Source organism: Harpia harpyja, chromosome 5 (genome assembly GCF_026419915.1).
Source record: "Harpia harpyja isolate bHarHar1 chromosome 5, bHarHar1 primary haplotype, whole genome shotgun sequence".
Taxonomy (NCBI): Eukaryota; Metazoa; Chordata; class Aves; order Accipitriformes; family Accipitridae; genus Harpia; species Harpia harpyja.
The window spans coordinates 21,066,272-21,086,036 of record NC_068944.1 but is presented as its reverse complement, the minus strand read 5'-3'; the positions used below and the strand labels follow the sequence as shown (position 1 = coordinate 21,086,036).

Genomic DNA, 19,765 nt, shown 5'->3' with positions numbered 1-19,765 from the left:
TGTGCAATAATAACTGCTGTTAACGTATAACAGGAAAGAAGCTTTTGTATCTACAAGAGAGAGGTCTGAGTCTCTAAGAGACAGGCTATCTCCACTCTTACACCACACACCAAAGGGAGACAAAAGAAGTGAGGACCTTCCTTGATGCACAGGCTGGGGCTGTTCAGAAACAGACATAGCTGTGGCTGCCTTCTGCTAACAAAGGTAACCTGCAGTAAAGGGGGTATAAGCTCTTTTCAGTGAAACTGTAGATTTTTGTCTCTGTCCTACCCAAACAGCCACAGGATTCCCTTCTGAATAGAGTGCCTCCTAGTGCTTGCTCTGGGATGGTGGAAGCTTCTATGCAGTGCAGTGTTGGTTCCTCAAGTAAGCATAAAGTTTTAGTGTGTGTTTTAGTCTGGGAGAAGGCAACAGGAACACTTTGCCCTTGATACTTAAATACTTGGCTGTATCACAGAGCTTGGAGTTTTTACATGAGAAAATATTACCATTCAGATTGTTTACAGTAAATACCTACATGTGAGCAATCTCCGTGCTTTTCCTTACCAAGAATGATGACAAAGCAACAAAATTCCAGTATGACATAACAAATGTTAAAAAGCTAAGTCAGATCCTGTGTCCCCTACTCAGGAAAGAACAGTAAAAGCAGCCACCTCCAACCCCATATGAATAGTTAGGAAAGAAATGAGGTAACTTAAATCGATGGGGAAGGGCTTGTAGTGCAAAGCTCTTTTTAAATTGTCATGTCCTTCCAAGATCCTCTGAATCTAAGCATGACTGTCAAGTTGAGACATATGCTTTTTAATCTTGAGAAAGACTGCATACAACAGTTCTTCAGTCTTTTGTGATGCCAGTATTGCTCTTCCAAGTGCTGTCAACTGTTATTCATTGCCAGAATGTTTTAGTGTATTGTTTGCTTGAACAGTATTTCAGAACATTGTCCTCTGCATTAGGCTGTGATATCAGCTGAGCTTTTGTTCACTTAGCCTTGATTTTTATCTGCACCTGTTTCTATTTGTCATTGGTGTCTCTAGTCAAGTTGGACAAATAACTACAGTAAAACTCCACATTTTCAGTTTGTAGTTTTGCTCATTCACCCATTCATACTTCAGTTCCAGCTTTTATGCTCTGTGTAACAATGCTGTATACAGCTTTTGTAAGGTTGACATAATAACCTATGTAAAGATTCTATGAGTAAGGAAATCCTTAAAGTGGCACAGACCCACTTTATCAGCTCCAGTACCAAGTCTCTACCTTGTTTCCAGGATAGTGAAATATCACTCATTCCTGGCTGCTGTAATACCCCTTAGGATATTCTGAGCTGTGCCAGAGATCAGTGTTACTTTTGCAATGCTAACAACAATTATTCATTATTCCTTATAATACAGGGAATCAGGAGCACCCAACAAAGTTATTAAGCTTTTTCACACAGCACATAATTACATTGTGGAGCTCATTGCCTCAAGATGCTGTGAAGCCAAAATTATAAATGGGTTCAAAAATGGGCTGGACAAACTCATTATTAAACACAATGGCTGTGTGCAGTCTCTGGCTGAGGAAGAGATTGCTCAGGAAAGCCATTGATTGCTAGAAGCTAAGAGGGTATGCTGGGGAAAGATTCACTCTATTTGCTATATTCTTCATACTTTTTTGTAAACATCTGCTACTAGTACTCTCATAGAAAAAATAATGGGTTGTATGGACCTCTGGTTTGACCCAGTATGGCTGTTAACACACATAAAGAAGAAGAAAATAAATCAATGTTTCTGTATATACAAAGCAAACATTATGATGTGAAATGGTAATTTTTTTTTTTTTTTTTACATACTGGTAGTCAATTTTATAGAACTAACATCACTTCAGTTCATAAAGAACACAAAGAGCTCTTTAAGTTAGCTAGCATCCTCCTTGTTTTCTAGTTCTTTTACTTTAGTAGCTGTTCTCCTGGTCCACTGTCTTGCTGTTGGACTGTGAAATGCAGGATGATGATGCTGTAAAGGGAAAGAGAAAAAAATTCAGTTGTAAAATGTTTTTATTTAAAATGCATGTAGCTGCTGTGCTAAAGCCTAATCCTTGAGCCTTTATTCTGAGCAGTGCTTTATTCTGCAAATAACCTTGTTTACATTAATTAGGCCCTTTCAAGAGAGTCCTGTTACTTACAGTACATAGAGGTAGTGGAATTAAACTCCTAGTGTGGGCAGTAAACCACTTCTTGCCTTTTGGAGAGCAAAAGGGGGACAGTTACATGAATTTTGAAATTAAGCAGATTGAGCTTCCAAACCACACCAAAGCATTTGCTTTGGTTTTGCACTGGGGAAGACATTTCAAATCTAAGCAAACTGGGTGTCCTGCTGCTTTCCTAGTAGTTTTATACACATTTCAGTTTTACCACTGGCTTTTTACTTGTCTCTTCTTTTACAACATCACCAGCTTGAATTTTACGTTTTGATGGTTACATTGTGAATCAGGTCTTCAGAACCGACAGTAGCTAGAACATACAAAAATGCTTGAATCCAAGGAAAATCACATAAATTGCTCATGCTTTTTATATGTTTAATTGTAGATCTGGTTAGAGAATGACATATTTTCCCTCCATTTGTCAGTTCTTTGCACAGCATTTGTGTTTATTTTACTGATATTTACTAAGCACATGTATCTGTCACACAAAGAAAGCTAAAAAAGGCCATGCTATCTGCGGCATTTAGGGGTTCTATGAAGTTTCACTGTTTTGTGGATTGGTTTTTATTTCTTGTTACTGAGACTATGTGTTTGTTATTTTTTGGTGACATTTTTTCAAAATACTATGATCCTGCCATCAACTCATTTTTAAACATTGCTGAGGTAGAAGGACAGCCTAGTTGGGAAGCAAATGTCTTTCCTGTTGACATAACTAGGACTATGTTTTCTTTTAGTTTAAGTATGCTCCAGTGGAATTGCCTTAAGTATCTTATAAAGGATCAGGTTGGATCTTTTTAAAATAGCAGTGTTCCAAGGGCCAAGAAACGAGTGAAACTACTAAAATTTTGTCTAGCTACACACTGACACAGAGGTCTGTTTGTGCTTACTCCATATTTACACTCATTCCCCAGAAGTGCTCCCTCTGATACCAGGAACCTTCCCCACAGATAAAGCTTTACCTTTCACTACATCCTCCCCTAGTTGCGGGGACACCACTACTCACCTGCTTACTGCCACAGGAGGTTAAGGTGAAAACATTCACAGTCCCATAGCTATTGCGGGGGTATTTGAAAGCACAGAGATAGTGTGGAACAGTGATTCTGCCTTCAGTGGAGGTGATGCTGAACAATATGTGAGGTATGCTACAATTTTTGTTTCCCTACTTGGGCCAGCCCAGACCTACCCTGCATCTCTCACCCAGGTTCTGCCATTGCCACCTCCTTTCTCCCAAGCGCAGCAGGCAGGACAGTGGGTACGGGTCTTCCTCCCTAACACCAGGACAAGTGAGGAACAGGAGGTGGACTACATTCCTGCTTTACTCCTTTCAGCTAGCAGCACTCTTCTTTTTCCCACAGAAAAACAGTGGAGATGTGCTGACTGGGGAGGCCATGGTGTGGAAAGACCTGTGGGAAGAAGTTATACTAGGGTAGTGATTCCGTGTCTCTGGGATTGTGTGACAAGTGCCAGAGTCCCTGGAAACCTGACTGACTAATCTAGAAGTTTAATAGTAACATGATTTTTTTGGTGTCATGAAAGATTTGAATGGTGCTACCCATATGACTGTTTTAGCATGAAGGAGCAGTGTGTTGGAGTGCTCAAGCTTAGTGGTGCAATAATATAAAAAAGCAAAAAAAAAGTTGCTTTCCTCTCTATTTCGATGGAGAAAAAGGAAAAAAATGTACCATAGAAAGTAGTATTTTTAATGCCACTAATACATACCACATTTTAAAAAGCTAAAAAAATGCATGTGCGTAAAGTAATTAAGTACTCCATTCACCATACAGTTCTGCCCATGCCTAGAAAAGTTTCAGCATCTTCTAATGAAGAAGAGGAAAGTTATTGTGGTTTATGCTAAAATTCAAGTTTGATCTGGTATCATATCAAGTATTTGTATTTTAACTGATAACAGCAAGTTTAGATGCCAGCTATTATGACTACACATAGTTTTACTTTTTTTTTCCTGATTCTCTCCCCCATCCCACTGGGGGGGGGGGGTGTGAGTGAGCGGCTGCGTGGTGCTTAGTTGCTGGCTGGGGTTAAACCACAACAGTCTCAGATATACTTTTAAATATATTCTTAAGGAGCAAAGATTCAGCTTACAGAGGTTGACTTAGGGCTAGGTAGGGAGCCAGAGTGGGACATGGGACCACCATGTTACACTGACAGATTTGCACTAAATCCAGGCAGCTTAGAGCTACTAAAAGGTTTCTCCTGCAACCTTAAATGTTGTTAGCAGTGGGATACTGTAAGTGTGGGAGGAATCTAGAGTTTAAGGTTCACTGAGGCTGAATCAGTTTTACTGTCTTTTAGTATCTTACTGTCCTTTACTAATGTCGTGGTTTAACCCCAGCGAGCAACTAAGCACCACGCAGCCACTCACTCACTCCCCCCCCACCCAGTGGGATGGGGGAGAAAATTGGGAAAAGAATTAAAACTCGTGGGTTGAGATAAGAATAGTTTAACAGAACAGAAAAAAAGAAACTAATAATGATAATAATAACAATATTAAAATGACAATAATCATAATAAAAGGATTGGAATATATAAGTGATGCACAGTGCAATTGCTCACCACCCGCCGATCGACGCCCAGTTAGTCCCCGAGCGGCTATTCCTCCCACCCCCACTCCCCCAAGTTTATATACTGGGCATGATGTCACATGGTATGGAATACCCCGTTGGCCAGTTTGGGTCAGCTGTCCTGGCTGTGTCCTGTGCCAACTTCTTGTGCCCCTCCAGCTTTCTCACTGGCTGGGCATGAGAAGCTGAAAAATCCTTGACTTTAGACTAAACATTACTTAGCAACAACTGAAAACATCAGTGTGTTATCAACATTCTTCTCATACTGAACTCAAAACATAGCACTGTACCAGCTACTAGGAAGACAACTAACTCTATCGCAGCTGAAACCAGGACAACTAACTTGATTATTTTTACCATCCCAGTGTCCCAAGAGCCTGTTTTGTTTTGGAAGACAAATCTTTTTTTGTCACTTATGTTAGGTAATTCCAGGACATTTCTAGTTTTGATGCAATTTGGGCTGAAACCTCATTTTAAAGACTACTGTCCCATGTCCAGCAAATTGCTAGTATCAGGAAGGTGTCCTAATCATTGAGCTGTCAGGTAAAATTTCCGTACCACAGTCTGCATTCAAATGACTCCTGTATCCAGCATTAAAAGAAATGGAGACATTTCCTTCTCTTCAGCTGAGGGAACTGGGGTTGTTCAGTCTGGAGAAAAGGAGGCTGAGGGGAGACCTTATCACTCTCTACAACTACCTGAAAGGAGGTTGTAGCGAGGTGGGTGTCAGTCTCTTTTCTCAAGTAACAAGTGGTAGGATGAGAGGAAACGGCCTCAAGTTGCACCAGGGAAAGCTTAGATTGGATACTAGGAAAAATTTCTTCACTTGTCAGGCATTGGAACAGGCTGCCCAGGGAAGTGATTGAGTCACCATCCCTGAAGGTATTTAAAAGATGTGTAGATGTGGTTTAGGGACATAGTTTAGTGGTGGAGATGGCAGTGTCAGGTTAACGGTTGGACTTGATCTTAAGGGTCTTTTCCAACCTAAATATTTCTATGATTGGTGAGGGTGCACTCTGCCCCATCATCCAGGTCATTAATGAAGATGTTAAACAGGATTCAACCCAGTATTGACCTCCCTAACGCTCCAGCTGTATACTCCCTAGTATATGTCCTCTCTCATACTCCAGCTGAAAGTCTAGTCCCTACTGAGCTGACATCTCTGAATCTCATAGCCATAAATCTTCCCCTGTTGTTTGAATGGGTGTTTGTCTCAAAATTGGAACTTCCACCAAATGTCAGGACTGGAACGCTTCAGTGCCAAGTCACTCTTGTCCATCTAGCTCACTCTTCATCATTTTATCTGGTTCCTTTGGCAGAACTTGTCACATAGAGTCTAATAATACTTTCATTAAGAAATCTGATAAATATAGACTTTATTGGATTTTTTTAAACAACTAGTAATTGGTTTAATGAGAGACAGATGCCTGGAATCTTTGTATTGTCTTGTAAGGGAAATATTTATATAGAGACTCAAATTTTAAAGTTTTGTTTTATGGAGGAATGCAGAGAATAAAGGCATCTGCTGCTATTCAACAGAGCTTTTATAATGTTGGCTTGCCTCAATTAATCTAGCTTGAGTGTAGTGTTCTAGTGAAAGGAAATATAGAATAAAAATATAGAGCTGCAATGTATATAAATCGTGAAATGTCCATGGACAGCTGATAAATTGCTGTATTTTGCTCAGTTTATGCAAAGAAGAAACTGAAGCAGCAGATTGCAAAAAAACAAAGTTATACATTAAGTTGTTAAACCTCAATCTTCGTTACTGAAGAATTGTTTTGATACTCAGCAGGATCAGTATCTGAAAAAAAGAGCAGCTAGGTGACATGTTCACAAGGGTCCTGCACATCAGGAAGAAATCCACAGAATAATGTCATGGGTGTGATCCAAGTGCAGAACTATGATTACTCCTTTTCTGTTCTTAAAGCTGTGAATGTGAACAATATTTTGCACTATTTTTTTCTCTGTGACTAACCCTTTATTTGTTTGTTAAGTTTCTTATTTCATACTCCATTTGTGTTACATGGACTTTGTAACTTTTCAGTTAGCGCCCTTACTCCATGAACAACTCACCTTCATGTCCTCACCATATTGTCCTTTAGTAAAAAGACGGTCCTGTCAAACAATGGCACTTCTCTTCCCTTTTTTTGCCAGAGTCTGTTTTCTGCAAATACCATGTTTGGTTCATTATTTTACTAAATTGTGCTGTTACTTGTACATAGCAAGTGTAAAACACTATCAAACTAGAGCAGAAGAGACATTCTTGTTGCACAGCTGCCCAGTAAGTAACTGATGGCACTCAAATTGCCACCTCTGTCATTATTGCTGGAGATGATATTGATTTTTTTCTGTTAGTTAGTCCAGTAATTTCACTTGCAGAGCATATTCTCTGAATGTATGCTGTGTGAATGATAATTAAGAAGGAAGAAGAGACATTTGCGCTGGGACATTCAGAGATCTCCATTGTATGGCATAAGGTCAATACAAGCTTAGAAGACTTCTCAAAGCTCTTTGAAAGTTTCATTCTTAGGCATGAGGAATAAACTAGTTGATTACATGGAAATAGAGTTGGACAATCCAAATGTCCATTGACAAGCTCCTGTGGATACATGCCGTAGTGAAACTGTCAGTTGTGTACGGTGTGTTTGTACTTTTCTGTTGACAAAATAGTAGTACCACATACATGATGTTAGATTAATGATGCAGAAGTGGTCCTCAAGTGACAGTGTTTAGGGACGGCAACCCGTTTTGCCCCTCCCTCATTGTAACCCAGAGTACTTCTACTTCACCTTATCCATTAGCTGAGTCTGGGTCATTTGAGTAGCCTGTGATCCCATGTGTTTTATATTTTAATAAACTGTCTGGTTTTAAGCCTGCTTGATAAATTGCTGGAGGGATACCTCTCTTGGAATTAGAAAGTGCTGTGTATACATTTCAGACATCAAAATAGGACAATTCAGGTTGGTGAGCTGCTGCTATTCATTAGTGCACCTAACCAGACGCTTTGTTCTAACAAGTAGTCTTGGGGCTGTATTGAAGCGCTGCTGTCAGTATACAGTGAGCATGCTAAAAATGATTGGGCAACAGCAACACTTATCATTATCAATCCCATTACTACCACTACCATGTTTATGCTGATTATCTTTATATGCTCTTACATACTCTGTATTATCCTTTCAAGAGTTTCTCAGAGAGGTGTGGAATCATCTAGGACCAACACCATTTTTTTTCAAAGTTCTTACCCACCCACTCCTTTCCAGTAAGTGTGTAGCTGTCCAAAGGGAAGATGATTGGCAGGAAGGAATTATTGAGTGAGACCCTGGAGAGGGTTGTCTGGGAAAAGGAAACATAACTTTAAAAAGCCAGAGCCAGGAGTTTTGAATAGTGAAATAGCAGGAGTTCCCATCACTGGAAGCACTCAGTGGCTCTACTGTGACCCTTTACTGCTGTCCCCTGAGCAGAACAGCGTAGCAAACGATAGGCGCAGGGACTGGATGCCAGCCAGGAAAAGTGGGAAGTAGACACGTAGCTTTAGATAGAAGGAGATCTTTTTCTCTAGAACAAGGAAAATACTGGGCTAAACGTCAAGCCTAGAGGAATGAATAATTGTCTTTATATATGCTAGCAAATAGTGTATTTGCAAACAATCAAAGCAGACATTGAAGCACCAAAGTTTCCTGTGAAGATCAAAAAATGTAATGAACCAGCACAATGAAGTGCTATCCTTTTTATGAAACGGCACTGCAAGTAGACCGTTATCTATTTTAGCCTACCCTACTACTCTTACTTCCCTTGAGAAGTACTATCTTATCCACTGGAAAAAATAGCAGTGTGGAAAATATTCGTGTTCCATCTGTTCATGCCAGTGTACTCTGGCTTTTATCTTGTAGTTTAATATGATGTCAGTGTCGCCCTGTAGCAAAATTAAAATCTTATTATGTGAGCTTTGTTTCTTTCTTATCTTCTATCCAAACTATATTAACTAGAGCAGCCTAGATACACTCATGAAAACCCTTGAGGCTCACTTAGTTAGCAAAATCTGAGGGGTGCTTTATCACTTCTGAAAGGTTAGATCAGCTGTGTGTACATTACAACTTAGATGAAGATAGGAGGGGGTTTGTTCACTTTTCAAATTCAACATTTGTTTGCTTTTGTTTCGTTTCTCCACATGCTGTTTTCTGTTGCTTCAGGGAACTTTATTATGTTCAAGGTTTTTCCAAATTGTGTGGTTCTAAATCAGAAACAGCTTGTCTTTACAGGGGATTTGAAGATGTTATCCAGTTTTCTATGCTTAGGTCAGCTGATAATTTAAAAAGCCAGGCAGTTCACGTGAATTCTGACCTCAGCATACTGTCTCAATTACAATTACAATTATTTATTCAGATAAAATCAGGCAGAAATATTACTGGCTTAGGTAGAAATGTGTCAGAAGTCACTTTTCTTATCAGCATATGCGTCCACCAGTTTAGTGTTGATCACCTTTCATTAGAAATAATCTTCAGCAATCAGATGACAGAATTGCACCAGTATTAAATAAATAGTACCTCTTCAAATAATATAGTTGCTCAAAGAGTAGTGTCCTGGCCTACAGTGTCAATCAAGTCATGGAAAGTAAGTATTTCGCCATGGAAAGTAAGTATTTCCCACTTACTTCAGAAGGAGTTTCTTGGAATTCCTAAGCCTTGTTTTGTGCATTACATAGCATATGTAGGCAATGAGTGGAGTAGCTCTCATCAATCACTACATAAAACATAAGTGAACAGAAAGTTATGACTACAACACAAAGCTTACTACTACAGTTAAATGCACGCTATTATTTTTCTTCTGATGACTGAAAAAAATGCTTGTCTTTTCTTCTTCTCCCCTCTCTTTCTCTCTCTCTCTGTATTTTTCATTTTAATTTCTTTTTCTTTTTTTTTTTCTTTCTTGTTATATTTACAACCAATTGCAAACTCTTCTTTACTATAGCAAGAAAAAAAATCTGTGGTTCTTGCCTACTTTTTTCATAGCACATTGTATCTTTATGCTCTGCTTTAGTAACATTTCATTAGCTCTTTGAAACCATTTCCTGAGGCATGCTTTTATTATTTGTAAAGTAAATCAAATATCATAGTGCTAATCTTTAGGAGGAAAAATGGGCTAGACTGAGAAGAAATATTTAAATCTTCTATTAGTTTTTTGAATTAAAATTTAAAGTGCACAAAAAGATCCCAAATAATATTCTCAAAGCTCTAAGGTACCTAAAAACACTTTGTGGAATCCATCTGCCTGCTAATGTTCTGAGTTCAACAGAGAAAATCTAGGAGTGATGTACTTCTGAGTTCTAAGTAGTATTGTGGAAGGAATGTTTTGCTTGGCAGAAAGGCACTTGAAAAAGAGTTTCTTGATTAAAAATTGGAAACAAAAAACAAGAGACAAACCCACTGTTTTCCAAATTCTAATAGAGTAGCAATGCACAGGCATACAGACATCCTTATGTAAATGTAAGTAACTTCAAACAGAGGGAAAGGAAGTGAGAAGCAGAGTTGCAGCCAAGGAGGAAAGAGGAGTTGGAGGAAACTGCTGCTAGGTAAAACAGGATGTCATATCTTCTCTTCTGCAAAGCTTACTCAACAGGAAGTCTCAAGGAGTCTTAGCAAGTAGTGCAGATCTGTGAAGCAAAAAATCAAAGCCTGTGGCACCATTAACAGCAATATTGCAACTTGCTTAGTCTGGAAGTTCTAGGGGTCTGTCATTGTGGCTACTTGTAAAACAACTGCAACAAAAGAGCACCAGAAGTTACCACAGTGACGTTGGAAAAAGGAGTGATTACACTGATAATTTGGCAGCCAATAGCTACTTTGGATACCTTGTCCTCTAATACAGGAAAGTGAGGTAAGTTTTCCAAGGCGGGAGCAAAAGAAGCACGTTATCATCATCATCATCACCATTAATAATAACAATAACAGTGTTGTTAACTTCCCTGAATTAAGTCATAGTTAGATTGTTGTAATGGTATCTTGGATACCTGCATTAGCTCAGAGTTAATGTCTTTGCCTTCACTCAATATCTTAAGATACCTCTCCTTTTTGGCCTCATTCAAACCATGTCATAGTGATCAGGCTGAGTATTTTCCTTCTCTCCAAGTCATTTGAGGTATTTACATGTTACCCTTCCAAAGATGGTATAAAAAAGTTAACTCAGAATTTATCTTAAAACCTTATCTACACATTCAGTGCACTATGTAACCTTGAGTCCTGTCCCTTTTGTGTAAATACCTGTGTCTTGATAAGTAGGAATTCTCAGTAAGAAATAAATAACTCTGCACCATCTTTTACTGGTGTAGTGTGCAATTAACACGTGTAATTACATCCTTTGGAACAACGTAGGGAGGAAGCAAGGAGATAGCAGTGTTACCGAATAATGAAGCGGATAATTTTGTTCACAAAAGGGTGGGTAGTGCCTGTGTGGTGATCAATGTCTTTCTGTATTTCCCCAGAAGAGGTTTCCTATCAAAGCACAAAAGTAGTTGGTATTCAGTGTAGCCTGTGTTCATTCACTTTATGTTTACAGACATTACAGTCATGAGTGTTGCTCAAGTTCACTGTCTTCTTAAAAATGTACGAGGTGTGATAGTTGTGAACAAAACTTTTAATTACATATTGTGTTAAAAAAAAAGTGGGGGAGTGTCATGGTTTAAGCCCAGCTGGTAACAAAGCACCATGAAGCCGCTTGCTCACTCCTCCCAGTGCAGCCCCAGTGGGATGAGGAGAAAATTTAAAGAAAAGCTCACGGGTTGACACAAGGACAGGGAGCGATCACTCACCACTGATGGTCACAGGCAAAACCCAGACTTGACTCAGGGAAAAAAAAACAAAATCAATTTAACTTGTTACCAATCAAATCAAAACAGGATATTGAGAAGTAAAACCAAATCTTAAAACACCTTCCCCCTCACCCCCCCCTTCTTCCTGGGCTCAACCCCACTCGCGGTTCTCTCCACCTCCTCCCCCCGGCGGCGCAGGGGAACAGGGGATGGGGGTTGGGGTCAGCTCGCCACACCTGGTCTCTGCCGCTCCTTCCTCCTCAGGGGGAGGAGGACTCCGCACTCGGCCCCTGCTCCACCGGGGGGTCCCTCCCACGGGAGACAGTCCTTCACAAACTTCTCTGGCATGGGTCCTTCCCACAGGCTGCAGTCCTTCACGAGCTGCTCCAGCATGGGTCCTTTCTGCAGGCTGCAGTCCCTCAGGCACAGACTGCTCCAGCGCGGGCTTTCCCATGGAGTCACGGCTATCTTGGGGGGCATCCCCCTGCTCCAGTGTGGGGTCCTCCCCGGGCTGCAGGTGGGCATCTGCTCCCCCGCTCCCCTCCATGGGCTGCGGGGGGGACAGCCTGCTGTCTCACCACGGGCTGCAGGGGCATCCACCGTCTCAGGCGCCCCTCCTCCCCCACCTTCTTCACTGACCTCGGTATCTGCAGAGGGGTTTCTCTCGCATTCCAATCTCCTCCCCTGCTGCAGGTTCCCCTTCCTAAATCTGTTCTCCCAGAGATGCTACCGCCGTCACTGATGGGCTTGGCCTTGGCCAGAGGCAGGTCCGACTTGGAGCCAGGGAAGCTTCTAGCAGCTTCTCACAGGAGCCACCCCTGCGGCCCCCTCCCCCGCTACCAAAAACCTGCCACACAAACCCAAAACAGGGAGGAATGGGGACATATGAAAATCCCATGTGCTGTACATGAAAACTATTTGATAAATCCCCCCAAAAGCAGGAAATCTGTTTTCATGAGAGGAAATAAGTACTGCTTGAGACCAACTTTAATTTTTTTTACACACAAGTTAAAAATAATATAACCTGCATATTAGTTACAGTGCAAGTGTGCATATTGTACCCAGAGGGTCCCTTCTATAAAAAAAGGATCATAAAATCCCATCAACATACTATATTTTTCTGCTGGAGATAAATCTGGAAGATTAATGAGGTCAAGTTATTGCTATCTAGTATGCTAGGGAATAAGTTTCTAAATTAGAATTTTAATTGTATGTTCTATTGCAGTCCTCTTACTAATTCACATTTCACCATATTTCTAAAATCTTTCCTTATATGGCAGTCTTAAAGAATTTTAAAGGAATGAAAGTAATGGAGTTTTTAAAACTTAAGTAGGTAAAATGGAAATGGCTCTGAAAGCCTATAGAAACTAGGTTATCTATCAAATTTTTAAAGCTTTCTGCAGAATCTATAAAGATTTCTATTCCTGCTGTTGAATCTTAAAAGTGAACTTCAGGTGTGGCAGTGTTAGATACCCAGATAAGAAATGGCATCAGCAAATCTCATAAATAGGTTGGTTTAAAAAATAAATGGAAAGTAATTCTTTGTTAGTTATTATAGAAGTACTCCATGACACTCCCTTTTGCAGTATTGTCATGGTTTAAGACCAAATGACAATTGGTCATTGGAGACTAAATGTACTCAGCTACCAAAATATTTCAGTCACAGATACAGGCAATTTTACAAATTGCACAACTTCCCTGTTCTGCAGGAGAGAAGACATGGTCCAGGAGAGAATTTGGGTGGGTCTGCATGGTGAATCCAGCCATGCCATGTGTTCTCCTTCAGTGCCTCACAGGGGGCCTCCTCCCTTGTCCTCTGGGTCCTCTCCCCAAGCAACCCAGGACACCGTCAGATACAGGACTGGGTAGAAAAGAATACCTAATTCTTGATTATCTTGTCCAAATGCACTTGGTGCCTAAAAACTAGCTTTCACCATGGCTGGCACTCACAATCTGCTATTCCTGAAGGTGTGCAACACCTTCACAGCTCTCACAGTGACTGACAAGTCACTTTCACTTAAGTTACTTCTCTGTTCTTATAACTGAGCTAATCTGTTATCCTATAGTGTTAACTAAATTTCATATGCATTTGCTAATGCTATTGTCAACTAGAGCTATCTCATGCTAACTGCAACAAGTATCCCTGTCATTAAAGATACCACACCAAAGCAGTTCAGTCATTTTAATATGTTTTCATTATGCAGCTGTAGCTTGACTAGACTGGCCAGCTGTCCAGGGAGTACCAAAGCCTGTGACTTGAAAAAATACAAATGCATTAGAAAATATAGTAACTTAAAGCATCTTGCCGCTGAAAAATGAGCACACCAATACAATGACAGAATTAGTACCAGATTTTGTCTTACCATGTGGTTTTAGTCCCTTTTTTTGAAATCTGAATGGTAAGTTATGCTGCAGTTAGTCAGTGGAGGAGGTAACAGTTCCCCTTCCATTTCAACATTTAATGTAGGCAGTGACTATGATGTTCAGTGTCTCAAAAGACCAGAAGGACTTTTGCTTTTGTATGCTTCTTGTGGGTAATATAGATACCCAAGAAGGAAAAGACTCTGTTTCCCACCTCTGGCTATGCAAGCCTTTATGAATGGATGTTTCTTTTTTTTTTTTAACATGAGTTCAAGGAGGTACAACCACATAAAGGAGCATCAGGAACAATATTAGAGAGTTGCTGTGTGTCAGACTATAACTGTATATCTGCTTTAAGACTGATTTGCACCATTTATCTCACACTCAGAAAACCTTATGTAAACTATCAGCCTAATTTTTTCAGAAAATTCCAAACAATGAGGCAGGTTTGGCGATAACATCAATGTATTCTATTTGCAACAATCTTTACTGGCTTTTTTTTCTTCCATGTTCAGACCTAGGTTACAGTAACACACTGGTAAATGCTTTATATCTGCTGAAGGCAGTTTACATTGATTAGACAGATTTTCACATTGGCTCTTGCAACAGACAGTTTTCAAGGGCAGGCATAGTAAAATGGGTTTTTTTAATTCCATTATTTGAAAACTGGACATAATTCTCAGTGACTGAAACTGACAGAGGAGAAAAAACCGATGGTGAATATATTCTCTAGTGGCACGCTGTCATCCACAAATGCTTTCAGTGACCAAAGCAATGATTGAAGTATGAAGAGCTGCTTGCATACAGTGGGTTTCCATCAGTGAAATCATTTACCACTGCTCACAAACACTTGGGGTGATCTATTACTTGCAGGTGATGCATTTTCAATGATAAAATCTTTCCTCAAAGTGACTAGAAGATTAAAAATGTTGTTTCATAGCTTGGACCTCTCTGCAATTTCTTTAACGTAACTATCAATGACTCTTCCTTCTTAATTCCTTAACAATCTAAATACTCAGTTATCAACAAACTGAATGTGATTATTTTAATTTTCTGTTTAAAAAAAACAGTTAATGTTGTTAAGTAACAAGAACATCCTCGCATGCCAGATATTTTGCAGATTCTGAACACTGAAAAACCAATGAACTGACAGATCTACTGTACTCATAAATCTTGCACTGTTCATTAAATGAGCCTGAAGGTCCTTGTCCTCCAAACATTTATGGACTTGCTTAAAATAAAATGTGTGTTTACTAGGGTTTGTAAATACAAAGAAGAGTCTAATGCAATGCTAGGATCTTAACTCAGAGCTTAATGGATGCATTTTTTTCCATCTGTAATCTCCACATATAAAGAGGACACAGCACTAGTGAAGGGTGATATATTTAGGTAAAACTAATGATGTATCTTCACTATCCAAATCAGGGCATTATAGGCATCTAATTTAGCTACAACTCGAACCTATGGTAGAAATACAAGTTTCCTCTATAGCTAATTAAATTTAGACAAGGATCTCCATTAGGACCACCATTAGTTATCTGGTCTGGCCTAAAGTAGACAGTGTGTGTAACTCTCTGCATGTAGCTTAAAAACAAATCCAGAGGCATTTAGAACTGAATGGGTCAAATTACTCATTTTGCTAAAGTACATCTTAATCTGGTTATCTAGAAATAGCAATGGAAAAATTGATGTTATCAGTGAAGAAACTTAGGGTCAATCAGGAAAATCAGACATCATAGAGTCACACATTTAAAAACAAATTCACAGATCAAACTTAAGATTGTTACACAGTGAAATACGCATTTCTGTACATAATATTCTTGCTTATTAAGTAGGCAGAGCAAGATTTATGATGTTCTTAACTTCTCATTTCTTTGCTTGTAAGACATTGCATTTTGTAAATGACATTGTAGGAGTCTACACTGTTGTCACCTAGCAACTACGAAGTATTTTTTGAAAAAGTTGCTTCTTGGCTTTGGATTCATGATAAAAATAGTAATTCCACTCAACACTTTACATTTGTAGATCTTAAAGTGCTTACAAAGATGCATTATTTTTACTATCCTTAATTAGAAGCATGAAAATCTAGGATGGAAAATGTGTTGCCAAAAACAACAATCAAGAGAGCTACAAATTGTATCCTGAAGATCTCACCCTATTCTCCACATTCCAGCCTTTCAAACTGTACTTTTATATAGGTCCCTTCCAATATTTTCTGGTCTTATAAATTTTAAATGAGGAAAGGGAATAATTTAAAGAATCTGTATTTGCAATTATTATCTTCCCCTCTCATTTGAGATATTGCAGTTATTTTCTAGTCTGAGGGTCACAGTGAATTAGCCCTTGGCAAATATTTAATTTTTAATGGAAACCACTGCAGCACTAAGTTAAAGCAAGCAAAAGCTTCACATTCATCCTAAGATGATCCTGCTGCTGCATCACTGACCAGTTCTCATGTTGCATATGCAGTTCCGTATAATTTAGTTTTTTTCAGGAACTGTTTTATCCTGATTATTGAAATATTTTGTAATAACAGAATGACAGTTGACATTGCATATTGTAACAACAGCTGGCTTGAAAAGTGTTTCATTTTTCAAGTAGATCCTGGAGGCTGGGTAGGCAAGGTTTTGTGTGATTTGAGTTACAGAAATACTTATTTTAAATTATTTGAGAAATGTCCTACACTCATTTTCAGTTCTCCATTGCCCTTGCCAGACATTTGGTGGAATGAAGCTGTCTGGGGGCACATTTCTTTCTAATAGTCCACATTTTTAAAAAACTTTTAAGGATGAATTAGAATGAATAACCACTAAAATAATGTGTGGGCTGCTGTGCAGCAGTCTCCCTGGAGAGTGATATGTCAGGAAAAACATTAAAAAAATTTCTGTAATGAAATGTATATTTCTCACAAGTAAGGGAAGATCTTGACAGATCATCTGTTATGAGGTATCTGCTCTGTTTTTTATTTGTGGGACAAATGGGATTTCTCCTTATAATTCATTGTGGATTATCATTCTGTTGCAGTTTGTGTAATGGCAGCACGTGGGGAATTCAGGAAGTGACACTCCAGCTGTGTCTTACAATAACTGTTTCTTTTTATGCTTTTGCACGATAATACCTCTTCCTTCAAATTATCTTTTCTGTACACTTCTTACTGAAATACCTGTGTGTATCCCAAAATGAATTAAAAAGAAAAATGGATCCACATAAATTACGTCTATTTTCCGTATGTGATGATAGGTTTTATTTCATCCATTAATTTATTGATAAAAACCCAAAGAAAAACATATATCTGGAGTTCTTTTTCTATAATACATTTTTAATACAGAAAGTGAAGTCAATATGCAGCAGCTGGAAACGTACATCTGTCTCCTGTTTTTCGTTATTGTGTGTGGTTTGATATATATTTATGATAAAGAATAAAATGAACTATGTTGCAGACATATTATTAGGAAATATTTTATCTGTAAGGCTCATTAAGCTTATCATTGTTTTCAGAAGTTCCAAACAGGTGGGAGAAATTGAACCCGTACATTAGCAGGGAAGAAGCAGACGAGCTGCCCAAACCAGTACATTGCCTATTGTATATCTTCCCTGAATTCAATGCAGTGAAAATCTTTCCAGCTGTCTCCAGAGATTTACTTTAATCGATTGGTTTAAAGCAATTTTGTAAAAGTTCATTAGTGGGACAGGGAGAAGCAAGAAGTCCCTAGCAGTATATTTGGGTCCTCCATATTTCAAGGTGTAGGCTTGGATGCTGTATCAGCAGGACTCTTTCTCTGTAACAGCATATGTAATGTTTAATGAATTAAACCCAAAACCACTTACTGGGTAATGTCTTATGGATCAATTCTGTACTAGTCTGTAGCAGAAGGACTGTAAGAAAACTAGAATTCTCTGTAGTCTATCTAGCTGCCTGAAACGCAAAATCCTGAGGAAGATACCAGGTCAAGTTTTAAGTCAGATGAATGATTAGTTTGTTCTGCCTTTGGAGCTTTGTTGCTGAACATTTCCATCCCTATTTTGCCTTTAACTATGTTTAATTGTTCACCATCCAGTGTTGTCTGAGAGTAAGTGTGAACTCTGCAAGAAATTGAGGCATAGGTCTTTGCCCGTGGAGAGCAATTCCTTATGCCATTCAGTCTGGCTTATTACAAAAGTATTTTCCATCCAGCCTGAGCTGAGAGTGCTCTGAAGTGGGAGGGCTTGCTTGCTTTAGCTGCCGTTGGCAGATATATAATCAGATAATGATTGGCACCTTTTTGGTAAACAGCCACAAAGCTGTAAATCATTTTAGGATTTACAGGGTTCCACTTCTCTATCCTGACAGCAATCTGCATTTCTCAGAGCCATACCCAATGATGGTATGCTGTGATTAAGGAGAAACTTATTTATATTAGTGGGTTTTAGTCATTTTACAATCTACAAACCTCTAAAATTTTTCTAAATGTGGAGAGATGAAGGACAAACAAATTGAAGCCTTTTGACAAGGCTTCTGTTTTTCTTAAGTTATTATTTATGAACTTTTTAGAAATAATCCATGTATTCCCAGGAGTTTCCATATCATAAATTGGAAACCAGTACTGTAGTGAACTTATTAAAAGAAAACTCGTTTTAGAGACTGAATGCCCCTGTGTTCCATTGACTTCAGTAAGAGATCAAGGGTTTATTTTGATTTTTATGCTCTTTACTAATGGAAATAATTGGGATTCAATAATGCATTTCAAGTGTGAGGGCAAAGGACATTAATTGTAGTCCATTTAATGGACATTATCTATTTTAAACCACTCAGAATGTTTTGAGGTCTTCCAAGAGGTACAAACTTCCTGAAGTTTTCCCTATTGAATTTAGGACTTTTAGCCATTTTTTGGCTTCTGTTACCAGAAAAATAAATCATGTACATTCATGTCCCTCTTGAATCAGAAGATTTAATCGACTGGTCATTGTAGTAAAAAGATCAAAACATGAGTTAAGACCAGCCATTGTCCTGATAGAACTGCTTTGTTTGGCAACTAAATATTTTTAATACTAGATTAATATTTCAATGCAAAATGATAAAATGCATCTACATTAGATGACTTAGAGATACAGTGTGTAAATTAAGAAATTGTGCAAATGCTCTTTTAGACCACAGGATGCACAGGATAGGTAGGACATAACAACTTGCTTGCAGCCCTTTTGACAGCTTGTGTGTTTTAGTAATGTAAAAATATATTTTTAGCACCTTCAACTTTCTTATTTACATTAGATTTATTAACTACAGCACAGAGGCTGGGTGAATATTAGATTATATCTTTCACAAAATCACATTATTTTTATTCTCTGACAAAATAATCATGTTGGTGGTATCATAAATTATGTTTAAAAAATAAGACACATACATGCTAGTTGAATCTAAATTTTTTAAAAATGTCTATATATGTACAGATCCATGAGGTAATCTGCCAAGAAGTAACTGAAATTTGTGGATATGTCAAAAATAAAACATGTTAGTACAGTGTGTAGTTCTGCACTCAAATACTGGAGCAACTCCAACATTGAAGCTCCTTCAGCTCTGTGTGTGTATGAGAATTACGTGGAGAATCTGGATAGCACAAATGAAGGACTCTTAGTGTTGCAAGCATGCAACTTTGGAAAGGTTTAATAGCATTTCACGTGCAAGTAATTCTTCTTGCTATTACACAGATAATCTCATGTCAAATTTTAGATAACATCTGGAGCTATGCATAAATACCATTTAAACAGGAGACTCATATTTTTGCTCAATAAAAGAATCAGTTAAATGACACTTTAACAACCATACCTGCAAGTACTGTTTGCCTTTCTCCTTGGTTTATCT

The 19,765-nt window shown here is 38.6% G+C and overlaps 1 protein-coding gene across 13 annotated transcripts in view; it reads left to right on the top strand.

Annotated features, from left to right (window-relative positions):
* Positions 1 to 19,765, top strand: part of PTPRM (protein tyrosine phosphatase receptor type M) — a 511,840-nt gene that overhangs the window by 427,748 nt on the left and 64,327 nt on the right. The gene's annotated exons all lie outside the window — the stretch shown is intronic.